At 39.5% G+C, this 12,833-nt stretch overlaps 1 protein-coding gene across 3 annotated transcripts in view; it reads right to left on the minus strand.

Annotated features, from left to right (window-relative positions):
* CTNNA3 (catenin alpha 3) overlaps positions 1-12,833 on the minus strand; it is a 409,043-nt gene that overhangs the window by 58,390 nt on the left and 337,820 nt on the right. The gene's annotated exons all lie outside the window — the stretch shown is intronic.

Here is a 12,833-nt window from a genome sequence, read left to right on the forward strand (position 1 = left end):
AAACTAATGCGGCTCTGGGCATTATAGAGTAGAATTGATGTAATGGCTAAGGTATATCAATGGGGGAATCACAGCACGGGTTAGAAAAGGACCTCAGAGATCATCTACTTCAGCCTCCCCACCATGGGCAGGGACACCTCTCAACTAGACTTGGCTGCTCAAGGCCTCATGCAAGCTGGCCTTGAACATCCCCAGGGAGGAGGCATCCACTACCTCCTTGGGCAGCCTGTTCCAGACTCTTACCACCCTCGTACTGAAGAACTTTCTAAGATCCAGTCTAAACCTACTCTCCCTCAGCTTGAAACCATTCCCCCTTGTCCAATTGCTAGACACCTTTATAAAAAGTGCTTCTTCAGCCTTCATGTAGGATTCCTTCAGGTACTGGAAAGGTTTGTAAGGCATACAAATTCCAACTTGTACACATGTACTTAAATGCAACAGTTTCACTGAGGTCTTTTATTCTAAATTACTAGTCCCAGAAAGTTGTGGCCAAAATAGGGCCCCAGGGAGTACATCCTCATTTTCATAAGCCAGAGCTGTCTAAGTCTCTGCCATGAATAGTAGATCACTCATTTATATTAATCTGCAACTTACAAAATGTAAGGCAGCACAACAACAGAGGTCTGTCCTGTTTATTAGATAGAACCTGTATTTCAAACAGTACAATATGAAGCAGAGCATATGCTTCCATGAAATATCAAAAGCCATGCAGAGCAGCCTTTTCAGCAGTGCTCACCTTTATACAGAAAGAACCCACAATGTGCTTCCTTGCTGGTAAAGGGAAAACTTGAAAATAAACAAGCTGAGTAAGGGAGAATAAGCATGACTTTCTCAAGAATACATAATGGCAAACCAATCAAACTTACTTTTCTGATGGGATAATGCCTCTTTGTGGTTAGAGAAGCAGAAATTTTTTAATACTTCCACATATCTCCTTCTTTTAAATAAGCTAGGAAAATTGGTTCTAGGTGAACCTCTGACAGTGTCTGGATATAACTGGTTAAGGAAATATGCTTCAAAAATGGTTACCAAAATTCGGTAACTCATCAAGTAGAATTCAACAGACATCTTCACTAAGACATGTATTTTCATGAGAACTGTACAAATCTAGAAGTGATATGGAATTCTTGAGAGAGAATGTGATTACAAAGTCAGTGTTACAATCTTGATAAATGCACCGACAAAGGAAAAAAGCACAGTAGGAACAATTGCAAAATTCAAATTTCTGAACTTAGGAATAATCAATGGTACAAATAAGAGATGAGAACTAAGTGGCTAAGCAGAAGCTCTACAGAAAAGCATGAAGGATTACAGTGGATCATAGCCTAAAAGGGAAATAGCAATATCACGTTCTTGCACACAAGGCACCTGGATTAAGTATCTGCAAAAGCACAATCAGCAAGCCATATGAAATGAGCCTTCTACTTAACTCAGTATTGAGGACTCCACTGGAAGTACTGTATGCAAGGCACTTCCAAAAGGAGGTAAAGCAGCTGAAGAAAAGGACTTCAATGAGCATGAGAACAGTATTAAAGAAACACTCTGTAAGTACACAAGAAACAAGAAGGGACAGCTTGTCCACATCCTTGATGGACCAGACAAGAAATGCTTTAAGCTGCCATATGGAGACATGTCAGGTAGATTTTAGGAAGAACTTTCTGAAGTTAATGAAGGACTGTAACAGACTGCTTGAAGGCACCAGGGTGCTTCCAGCTGTGGATGACCAGGGAAGACAAATTAACTAAGAATTATTTGAAGTTAATCCTGGTCTGTACAGGAAATAGTACTGATAGAGTACCACTATGCTCAAATTACTGAACTGGATGAAATACAAGCAAGATTCCAGTTTATAAACACTGCTACCAAAGTATTTTTCAAGAGAAGAGAGACCTCATTAAGCACAGATGATACTGTGGAACACCTGCTAATTAAGGTCTTTACAAGAACAATAAATACAAATTGATACGTATAGTCTGGCTTTACAGTCCATTTGTTGTCTTTTATATATTAGTGTTAAGAGAGTAAGAGAGAAACAAAAGGGCAAGCAAAGCAATAATGTGTGCTAAATCTTATTTATAAACACAAGCCACTTGCTGCATTGCCTGCAACTACCCAGTCTAGAATACTTTTACCATGGCTTGATGTGTTTCTGCCTGCTTGGTTATGTTCATCACCTGGGTGTAAGACCCACCTCCTCTTTTTGATTATTTTTACAGTTAAAAATGTATTAAGTTTGCCTTAGGTTTCCAGTTTGTAAAGTATCAGCTAATGGGAAAGATGTTGCACTGTGCTGGGTTTTCAAAGAGAAAGAAAGAAAAAAAAAAACCAACAACCAACCCAAAACTTTATGGGTATATACACAGAAAAACAGTGAATGATTTCAGAAACACTGATACAGGGCCCAGTGGTGAAAGTGTCAGCTGCATACTGCAATTACGCATCCTGGTGAAACTGCTTTGTCTTCTGCCCAAGCTGTACAGCCTTAGGCATCATGTAAGACTGTGAATTAAGAACTTCTCAGCAGTGAATTGCTGCATGGTTCACCATCAAAGTCTCGTAATGCTGGATTCAGACAGAGAGACCAATGTGCATGGTGCAGAAATGAGTGGCATGAACAGTTTTGACTTACAAACTTCAATTCTTCCCATCCTAGGGATTAAATCAGCATAGAAGCATAGAATGGCTTAGGTTGGATGGGACCTTAGAGATCATTTACTCCAGCATCCCCAACATGGGCAGGAACAGATCCCAACTAGACTCAGCTGCTCAAGACCTCATCCAAGCTGCCCTTGAACAACCCTATGACCTCCCTGGGCAGCCTATTCCAGACTCCCACCACCCTTGTACTGAAGAACTTCTTCCTAAGATCCAGTCTAAACCTACTCTCCCTCACCCTGAAACCATTCCCCCTGGAATCTCCACTAGGCTGAGCAACCCCAGCTCCCTTGGATCATCTTTGTGGCCCTCATCAGGACTTGCTCTAACAGCTCTGTGTTCCTGTTATGATTACATAGCAATGATGTCTCGTATGCTTATGTTATTAATTGATCGCAAAATTACCCCCTCCTTCAGGAAAACAGAACTTTCCAGAATGGTTTGGTAGCTCTCGTTTAGTGGCTCATTGGAGACTTAAGCGTAAGACAGTAGTTTTTTCTGGAACATTAAAATCTTTACTGAAGTTTTTTTTTTTTTTAATAGGAAGTAGAGGTGGTGTGTATTCCTTCCTTACCATTTGGTGCTTACTGTCTAACATAAATTGCATTCAAGGAAAAATGGAATTAATATAATTTTGTTAAAAAGGAAGGACTGAATTTCTGGAACTAAAACTGTGAGGCACAGCGAAAGTGTTACAAATCACAGATACTCTAAATGTGCATCATGACACATGGTTCACTGGAGAGTGAGAAACACAAGACTGGAAATGGAGCCTGCAGTTTCTTAGTAGTGTTAATAGCTCAGGCTATGGTTCTGTTTCTGAAATCAGCCCTGCCAGTGGTAGCGCCAGTTCTGTCTCAAAGTACCTAACTGGAATCAACTTCCAAGCAGCGGATTCCCCTACATTGGACAGTTTTAAGACTCAGCTTCACAAGGGGCTGGGCCAGCTCATTTGAACTACACTGTCACCTAGGAAGGTTGGCCAAGATCACAGAATCACACAGAATCACAGAATAAATAAGGTTGGAAAAAACCTCAAGGATCATCAAAGTCCAACCTGTCACCCAAGACCTCATGACCACTAAACCATGTCACCAAGTGCCACATCCAATCCCCTCTTGAACACCTCCAGGGATGGTGACTCCACCACCTCCCTGGGCAGCCCATTCCAACGTCTAACAACTCTCTCTGTGAAGAAGTTAACTTTCTCCTCACCTCGAGCCTAAACCTCCCCTGGCGCAGCCTGAGAGTGTGTCCTCTTGTTCTGGTGCTGGTTGCCTGGGAGAAGAGACCAACCCCCACCTGGCTACAACCTCCCTTCAGGTAGTTGTAGACAGCAATGAGGTCACCCCTGAGCCTCCTCTTCTCCAGGCTAAACAATCCCAGCTCCTTCAGCCTCTCCTCGTAGGGCTTGTGTTCAAGGCCTCTCACCAGTCTCGTTGCCCTTCTCTGGACACGTTCAAGTATCTCAATGTCCTTCTTAAACTGAGGGGCCCAGAACTGGACACAGTACTCAAGGTGCAGCCTAACCAGTGCTGAGTACAGGGGCAGAATGACTTCCCTGTTCCTGCTGGCCACACCATTCTTGATGCAGGCCAGGATGCCATTGGCTCTCTTGGCCACCTGGGCACACTGCTGGCTCATGTTCAGCCAGCTGTCAATCAGTACCCCCAGGTGATCCTTGGTGTCCCTTGCAGCCTGGCATTCTGTGATTCTGTGATTGTTCAGTGTAAATTTGGACACAGACCCCTTCTACTGATCATATAATCTGTATTTGAAATTTCTTGGGTTTTTTATTTTTTACTGGGGCATCATTTAACTGGTAGAATGGACATTTTTTAGCATGATGCAGAAAAGTAATGAGGTATGTTACAAATGCATTCAATATGTAATCTGACTTCAGAAATGTAATAATGTGTTAGATTTTGATCTCAGTTTTGCTGGCACAAGAATGAAGCAACAGTGGTATGGGCTGTATCATTCTGTGCTTTAACACTCATGTAACAGTGTAAGATTTGGCCCTCTTATCATGCATGTCCTTGCTTGATGCAGCAGTGTGACAGTGAAAAATGTTTGGGATAAAATTGCTTATTTAACCTGGAATAGTCCTTTTGATTTACGTTTTTCTAACTTCTTTCTATTCCATAGGTATGATTGAGTTCAGGTTTTGCTGTCAATCATACTTTTCTGGGGTTTTTTGTTTGTTTGTTTCGTAAACTGAGAATGCTTGTAGAACCTGGATCACACTGTGTTATTTTTTGAAAGAGTGCTCAGAGTTGGAATATGGAGCTGATGAAGGCAGGAGGGCATACCAAGTAAGGAGGCATAGGAATGACAGGAAAATGCCTCAGGAAAAAAAAAAAAAAAAACACCAAACAAAATGACAAAGACCTTGAAAGAACATTGTTTGGAGAATTAAAAAAAAAAAATCATCCCTGAGCTACTGAACTTAATAAATGGAAGACAGTATTTTTAAGTACTGAAAGGACTCTGTAGGGATTGACAAACCAGATACTACCTTATTACCTGAGAACCTCGAGGACTTACAGCCTGTTCTTAAAAAGAGAGAAAAGAGACTGTTGTATTCAGTATCAACAAAGTCAGTGTATATTGACACTGATGTGTGTTGCAGCAAGGCAGTACTGTGCATCCTCCAGAATATGAAGTGTGTTGAAATTGTAGTTTTAGAGCACCATTCCTGCAGTGTAATTTAGCTACTAGCTTTTGAGGCTCTTGTACTGTTCACAATATCAAGTATTTTGTTTATTAGGAAATTAGAGCAGTAACATTAACAAAAAACTTGTTTGTTACTCAGAGTGCCTTGTTACCCTGGTTTCCATGAGGTAGTCTGCATAAAATTATAGAAAATACCAAGCAGACCCAATCATTCAGCAAGTTGGACAGAATTCTTTATGAACATAGAAACCATGGCCCAGCATGAAATAGTGGATGAGTGTCCTGGTTTTAGTTAGAACAGAACCAGTTCTGTTCAGTGTTTTCACTTTCAGCTCAGCTTCTAAGTGATTGTGCTTTCTGAAGTTAACAGCATGTTTTTTCAGAGTGTGTCTGCTCCTAGTAGTGGTACTCTAGTTATTATGTAGAATAGTTGCCAGCTAATTAGTTGAGGAAAAAATATATTTGACTTAAAATACCTTGAAAGCAAATTGAATTCTCAATTTAATGTATTTTTAATCTCTGGCAGAGCACTCCTCTGAACAGTGGGCCATTGTGAAGAGATATGTATAGAAGTTATAGGCCATAAGCTTCTGCTTATGGAAATAAGCATGGGTGTTAAAATCAGTAGACTGTGGCAATTACTCTGCTTGAAGGTCTGGCTCCTGGTGCTTTGTATGACAGAGAAATAGGAGTTCATCAATAAAATATTAAAAGGGGGAAATAGGTTAAGTTCATTCCACCATTGTGAGTAGCAGACCTCATTTACCCATCTCAGCCTGTGATGGGTCTTCCTGTGGTCCCATGGTATGGCACAGCTCATTGAGCATTCATGACTGGTTATTTCCTGTCTTTTAACTTTCTCAAGTTGGCTTTCACCCTTTCCCACTCCACATTTGGGTTGGATTTCTTATTTGTGACATTTTCTTTTAAATACTAAATTTTAACATCTCTTGATACTGGCACTTGATTTTAATCCCTTCTCAGTTTCTTATTTTGCCTTTGTTGGTATTTTAATACTACACTAAAAAACTGTGAATGTTCTAAAAGCAAGCATTTAAAAGCTAGCAAACAGCACTGTTGAGGTTCTCTGCATACTTAATGCACTATATCTGAATCATGTATCATTATATGATCCCAAGGATATATTTAGCAAGCAGAGGTAATTTTTTTGTGGTAGCTCGGTAATTATCAATAAGAAATCTTCTTGCACTGCATTAAATAAGTACACCATAATAGCCATACTGCTTGCATATGTACAAAAGCCAATATGTTAGTAGTTCTTTAAAAGAAAACAAAAGTTTACGTCAAATAAGTATATTACGGTGAGGTTTTTTATTTACGGTAAGAGAAAATTTTAGAGTTTGGATGATTGAACTGGTTCTGCATAGTTTACTGGCTGTCCAATCCACATATAAATTAAATCAGATGAATTTGTATAAGTAAATTGGAGTAACATTAATGTGATGACTATATACAAAAGTGATTTTCCTGTATGAATCAAGAATCTATGACTAGTTAATGTGCAATATCTATTCAGTTGTGTAAGTCTGATTTTTACGTTACATTGCATATATGGGGATGAAAGGAGCATTTATTTTTACACCTATTTCTTTTATATGCAAAATGAACTCAGGATCTAAAATTAGGAATCTCCATGTAACAATGGAATTCATGGCTGGAGCATGGGAGCAGGGGCAGTAGTCAGAAGGATATACAACAACCCAAAAACTTAAAACTTGTTAGTCTGAAAGTAGGACAAAAGCCAGGTAGTTTCTCTTATCTTTTGTTCAGGAAAAAAAGGACTGACATTCTTTAACTACCCTGCTGACTCCAATTCAATGGTTTAAGATCTGGGAGGAGAAGGGCCACACCTCCTTGAGTGTAAAAATAATGTATCTCTGTATCTGTGCTTTGTCTGAGATTGAAAAGGAGACCATCTGCTGCTTCTTCTTCAGTCTCACCCCTTCTACCTGAGATGTGAACACACAATCTGTTGTTAAAATCAATAAAATAATCTTTATAATCTTTTTTTTTTTGCTAACAAAGTTTTATCTTTTTTTGTGTGTAGAAATACCTCAACTCTTAAGAACGTGGACCTGTTATTGCAGTTGTGGTACTAAACAAGAGAGAGGGCTATACTGCTGAGCAGCTTTTTGCTTTACAAAGCCAAAAAACCAGCAACACTTATACAGAGAACTAGAACAGTCATCTGATTTTTTGAAGATATTCAAGGTCTTAAACTAATGAAATTGGCAGAAAATCAGACCTTTGATAATGTGTTATATGGTTGGCAAACATGAAATAAAAGCAAAATTATGTTTGTAGATGTTTGGCAGAAAACACCTTTCAACTAGACTGAGGCTCAAGGCCTCATCCAGCCTGGCCTTGAATGCCCCCAGGAAGGAGGCATCCACAGCCTCCCTGGGCAACCTATTCCAGAGTCTCACCACCCTTGTATTGAAAAACTTCTTCCTGAGATCCACTCTAAACCTACTCTCCCTCAGTTTCAAACAATAACCTATTGCTAGACACCCTTCTGAAAAGTTCCTCCTCAGCCTTCCTGTAGGTACTGGAAGGCAGTTCTAAGGTTACCCAGAAGCCTTCTCTTCTCTAGGCTGAACAAGTCCAGCTTTCTCAGGCTATCCTCATAGCACAGGTGTGAGTTCTATAACATGAGATCACTTCCAAGGTGTATCATGGGGTAAAGAACATAGGCATTTTTGGAAGGTATGTATGTAGATAAATGAAGACATGAAATACAGCCCATGTGGAACAGTGCTTTGAGTTAAGTTTTCCCAATCATGGTACCTCAAGGTTAGTGATTCTGACTCAAGATGTTAAAAAAACAAGTAATATGGCAGGGACAAACAGCTGGCAGGGACAAATACCTGGCAGGAACTTTGACTTGCAGTTTTGTATCTTTCGTCAGGGCACCAAACAGCTCCATCTTACCTCTTACCTGGTTTCTCCAGCACAGACACAACATTCCCCATTAACACTGTGTGACTTGGAATAACAATGTGAAAAAGAAATAAGCACCCAAGTACTCTTAACAGACAACAGGCACTTCCTGTAGTCTCCTTTTGAAAGGACATCTGATGTTACATCCTTTTCCAGTCACACTGCATTTAGTTACATCCATCTTTGGGTGGCATGACTGGCAGAATGAGCAAGGAGTGCCCCATTTCAAGAAGGTAGGGCATGAAAACATCTGTTTAGGAACAACATGTATAGAGCATTTTTTTTTTTCTGAATAAGAAGAAAATACTCCCCTGGTTAAAGAAAGATGACAAAAATAACGAGTACTAACTATGTTGATACCAGAAGACTAGTGCATAAGGGAGCAGAAGTGAACACGCACAATTTCTGCTTTCTGCCAGGGAAGTTGACAGAGCATAGAGAAGGAAAGGTCAGCTCTGATCTACCTAAGTAAGAAACTGCAAGAAAGCAATGAGAGGTGCAGGTCCAACTGGCTTACTAACTACCACTGCAGAAGTTCCTCCTCTTGTGCAATTGGAGTAGGATAGAAAAATTAAGACAAAGGGATTTAACAAACTTCCCCGTATCTATTTGCAATGAGTTACCGACCAACAATAATGAAGTTTACCAAGACTATATGAATTGCTCTTTGTCTTTCCTCCCCACATGGTCTTAGGGCTCTCTTGGAAAAACAAACAATTACAATATTACAGTAAAAGTATTTTTTCTCAAATGCTTCCCTGCTTTGTTTTCTCTTAGCTTTTAAAGAAGGGGTTCAAGTTGTGTGCTATTGCTACTGCCTGACAGGATCTAACTCATTCCTACTGTGAAAGCAAAAATAGGTAAAAAATTCTGTATGTGTAGGATAATTCTGTCAGTATTTATTTATTTTAAATTAGATGCTTATTAGCTGGCTAAATGAGCAAGGTTTTTATCACTTACTATCTTCCTTTCTGAGAAGTCCATGTTCTGAAAATTCCTGTAACTCTGCTGGATATAAGAGATCAAAGTCTGCTGTGGTACCTCTTATTAAGAGAAATCAAGTGTACTAAAGAGCTCACAAGCTCTGTCAGTGGCGAAGAACTAAATTTCTTTAAAACAGAATGTAAAACTAACCAGAATTTGCTACCCACAAAAGGACAGAAAGGGAAACAATACCAAGCATATTCTGAGATAACCAAAGTATTTTAAAGAGCATCATGATGTAGACAGCTGAAAGTGTAGTTTGATTTTGAAAAGGAAATTAAAATCTGCACTAAAAGATTATTAGCTATAGCAATAGGAAGATAAGAAATGGAATGGGAATGTACTGAGGATCTAGTTGGAACAGAACTATCTAGGTATGATAGAAACCCAAAATTAATGCTTTGCTTCAGTTTTCAGTGGGGACTGGGGAGGCACTAGGGGTGGAGATGACATAAACATGGTGCAGAGAACGGCTGCTCAATGGTAATAAAGGCACAGTCTACAAAACAAACCCTAAAAATTCCTAACACCATAAACTCTGAGGAAAGCTGTAGTCTCCACACCAGAATTCTGAAGGAGCACATGGAACACACATCCAGCAGGAAGGAGTTTTCAGAAAAAAAATCCAAATGATGCACTACATCAGAAAAGTCCTACAATCTCAATAAACACCTCTCATAACATTAGGAACAGATTCCTCATTCACTGCTTCCATAGACACGGAACTTAAAAGGCATTTGGAACACACTAGAAAAACGTTTTGCCCTCTTCTTGCGCTCAGGAAAACTCATACCAATTCACTTCTTTTCAATAAAAACAAGTAATTCTACAAAACTCTGATGTGGTGAATTCTTTCCCACTGCTCCTGGTGTTCTTCTGCTAGGATGACTTTATTACTGGTTCAGGTATCAGTAATTATTATTAATTTGAAGTAATCTCTGCTTTCCACTCTGTTTAATATCCTAACTGGATATTATTAGCTGTTACTTCAGTCCAGCTGTCTTCATATTCTTCAAGAAACTCCACTTCTTTTTTAAAAGAAGGTTTAGCATCTATCTTAACATTATACCACAATTAATATAGTCCCAAAATCTGCCAGCTGTTTCCTTTGATATTTCCATGCATTTCATGCACCATAATTCTTGTCTTCAAATCTACCCCGTAGATAGTAACACCAATATTCTGATTGAAACGCTATCCAGATAATGCCCCAAAGATTCTGTGCAAAATCAAGCTCCCAAAGCCTCTACCATTTAACAAAAATGAGATGATTCAAGAAATGACTGAGGAATTTGGATACTGATGAGCACATGCAGCTTTATGCCCTGGATCAAATATCTGATTATTTCAAATCAACAGCTGCCACTGTGAGTGGCACAATGGAAACCATTTTAAGAGAAGTGTCATGTAGTTCCAGAGGCACTTCTATTGCAGCTCATCAATGCAGCACACCTTCCACTCTCGAGTTACTCACATTATACCTGCAGGACCGGAATGAATGTTTTCTGTACCTATGGTTAAGTTTGGATATTGAAAAGCATATCTGATAGCTGTCATTAACAACAGCATTTGGCAGCGTTTTCCAGTTAGGAACTCTATCTTTAAAAATACTCTCTGTGTAATTACATGCTTGAAATGGTTCCTAAGGAAGTGATCTAGAGTTTCTGCTTTTACTTTGATGTTGAAAAATTGCCCCCCATGAATCAATGTCCTTGTTAATTTACACTTCTCAATTATATTTTGATCAACAGTTTCTTTCCCCGATTCAGCCTTGCAATCCCCTGTAATCAGCAATGCCTTGTTCTTTGGCACTGTATCACTAAGCCCCTGTAAGTTGGCTGCAGAACATTTATTTCCTCACCTTGGCTGCTGCAGTACCAGCATACATCTGAATAACCATCAGATTTACTAAAGCTTCTTACAGGCATCCTGAAATGAAACTGGGAATGTATCTCATTAGGAATGCAAATACATCCTTACTCAAAAAAATTAATGCCAGAGTTTGCTCAGCACTGTCTCTGTGCTGATAGTCAGCATCTCCAAGGGGTGGTGGAGTAGCTATTTCACTAAACCTTAAAACCCCTCTCATGACAGTAGTTGAATAATGGTGTTCATTAAGCAGAAAGCTGTATGTGTCCTTTTTAATGAATTAATTTTACTTTTTTTCCCCCTGATCTCCTGAGCTTTTGTCAGGACTCTGCAATTGCTGGGCTGTTGAAATACATCCAAATACAGCTGAACACACTTCAAGCCACTCTGACTGCCAGGTCTCTCCTCCACTTAGGAGAATTTTCAGTACAGGTGGAGGCAGACTCTTAGTCCATTGGTCATAACTTCTGCAGGTCAGAGAAGAAGGAGGATGATCTGCTCTTTACTACCCACAGCTTCAGGTACAGCCACCAAGGTAATTTCTGATACTTTCTTTTTCACTTGCCTTGTCAAATTGAACTTGCAAAGCAGAAGTGGAAGACAGCACTGGTAGAAATCATTGTATTAATACCGTCCATGTAGCTGTTGTGTAACGACTGTCCACATGCATCACAGAGGACTCTAAGAATATACACTGAAGAGTCTCCTGCAGAGCAGTGTCTGCACTTTCATAAAGACTGAAGCTTTGTGAAACTCCTCAGTACGTTTCCCCAAAATGGAAAACTCCAAAAAGTAATAATCAGTCGTGATCATCTGGAATTCAAGCCTAAGAAGACTGGACATATAGATGCCTCAGATTTCACTGGAGAAAAGAGAGAAACAGCTTCGTAATCTTAAAAAAAACCAAACTGTCACTGAGGGAAGGCGGGATGAGCATTAAATGAAATTCAGCTGATTACGACCAGTCCAAACAGGACTGCAACTGAACCCACCCAGTAGCACCTGCATAGTGCTAACATCATTCACAATCTAACTGCATGAAGTAGCTGAGATTGCCTACCAGGATATTTCAAGAGTGAAGAAGGTGACTTTGAATCTGCTTGTGATCCACTTCCAGAGACTGACTGCTCCCTCAGAAAAGAGAATAGTATTCAAAACTCCACTAATATGACATATTGCAATAGCCATGGTGCTCAGCACAGATACATGATTTCTTTTGGTAGCTACCTGATCCTATTGTAAAAATATTCTTTACAGACATGTACAGAAAAGAAGTTTCATAATTCCCTGATCAGCAGCAAAATTACATTCTTTAAAGTGATTGTGAGAACTCATCATCAAAAAGGCTTTGTTGAGCAGAAATGGTTGCAGCTTGAACTCCTCTCAAAAGGAACACAGTTTAAAGGAGCTTTCATCTTTGTTGTAGGCATGCCTCCTGCTATGAGAACTGCAAATGGTACCTGACTGAGCCAGGATGGCATGAAAAGTAAACAGAAAATGCTGTAAGAGCAGAAGCCTATTCATGAGTAACAGTGACAGGCACAAACAGAAGGCAAGCAAACACATGAAGATTCCTTGAATACATGTGGTTGAAGCTGAACATAATTCAAATAGGATTAGGAAACTCATAAACTGAAAATTATCAAAACATTAATTAAACTTTTTCAGGCAGACGCATCATGCAGTAA

This window comes from Indicator indicator, chromosome 7 (genome assembly GCF_027791375.1).
Source record: "Indicator indicator isolate 239-I01 chromosome 7, UM_Iind_1.1, whole genome shotgun sequence".
NCBI classification, from domain to species: Eukaryota; Metazoa; Chordata; class Aves; order Piciformes; family Indicatoridae; genus Indicator; species Indicator indicator.